A 1,685-nucleotide genomic window follows, 5' to 3' on the forward strand; every position below is an offset into this window, starting at 1 on the left:
CATGATCATCTGCATCTGTATAATGTGATTATTATCAGCAGGATTATTGATTATCTGCAGATTTAGATCTCTTTTAATAAACACGTGTAGATTTGTCCAGCTGTGGGGTTTTGGAGACGTCTGCATCATCATATGGGTCATCAGAACAGGACGTGTGTTTGGATATAACTCAGTGTTTTGACCACACTTCATTATTATTGATCATTTATTCCTCTGCTGGAGATTAGAACTGAATTTAGGAATAGTTTTGATCAAATCTCTGCTCTTAATAAAGGAGATTAAACATGTGGGCTAATGGATGTGTTCAGTGGAGGGAGTCTCCAGCGTTTCCTCACTCCACCAAAGTAAAGGAGTAAAGAGGAAAAGTAAAGTAAAGAGAAAGTAAAGAGGCTGAATGGAGGAGGCTGGTTCTTTATCAGGGTATATACAGGAATCAGAGATTGAGATTCAATACCTTTTAAGACCTTTTTAAGACTCTTTGCATACATTAAGACCTCATCATCACTTCAGATTTCAACTGGTAACATTGCCGACATTTTAACTGGCAGTATATTTACTCAATACTGATTACAAGAAACGAATCCTAAACTAAAACTGTATTTATATACTGAATTAAAATGGTAATCCAGCAGGTGGCGCCTTACAGCAGCAGGAATATTAGCGTTTCCCTGGTTACTGTAGTAAACAAAGCAGCGTGTCATCAAAACTAGCAGGATTTTCCTGCTTTCATAAATTACACGGCATCCTGATATTCAAAGACCAAAGCCAGGTCAACTTTAGCATACTGATACCGAATTTAATACCTTGTAAAATAGCACTTAACACTTTTTAAGACCCTGCAGACACCCTGTTTATCCTCGTGCTGCAGATGCTCTGTTTAACTGTGTTCTCGCTAGTGAATGTCATGTAAATAGCAAATGCACCATGGAGCGACGCAACTGACTCTTAAAGGGAATGAGAGACGAGACTCTGATTGGTTTAATGCAGATTATGCTCAAAACACACCCAGAACTCATTAAGAGAATAAGCTCAACCCTGTTAGACCATGCGCCGGGTGCAGAGCGGATTCATCTGTCCTTAATAGAGCAGAAGTGGATTCAGACACGACCTTAATGCTTTTGTGCCATGAACTTTACGTTGCACTGAGATCGTTAAAATAAAGCCCAGAGTGTGTGTGTGTGTGTGTTAGTCAGGTGTGTGTCCTCCACATCTCCTCCTCATGTTGTGTTCTGATGTGATTTCTGACTGTTGTAGCTGTGTAATAACTCTAATCATTCAGCGGAGTGATATGGAGCCGCTGTAAACCTGCCGGAACTACTTTAGCTGTGCCTTTATCTGACAATAATCAAACACCTGAGAGTGAGCAGCAGCCAATCAGAATCCAGCGTTCAGCGGAGCTGTTTAATAACAGAAGTCTATGGTCAGTCTTCCAGTATAATAGAGACTGTTTCCAAAAGCAGGAGCTGTCGTTAGCGGTGACAGAGAGAAATCAATCAGAGCGATCAATGGAGATGTTGATGAGGATGTTCAACACGGCACCAGTGTGTGTGTGTGTGATGATATAGACCCGATCTGAGCTCTTCTTTAGCCCTGATGGCTGTACATCAATCATAAAGTTCTGAATTATAGATCATAATCTGCTGTAAGAACAATAATCAGCATTTCTGCAGCAGCTCGTGACCATC

This window comes from Danio aesculapii, chromosome 15 (assembly GCF_903798145.1).
Source record: "Danio aesculapii chromosome 15, fDanAes4.1, whole genome shotgun sequence".
NCBI classification, from domain to species: domain Eukaryota; kingdom Metazoa; phylum Chordata; class Actinopteri; order Cypriniformes; family Danionidae; genus Danio; species Danio aesculapii.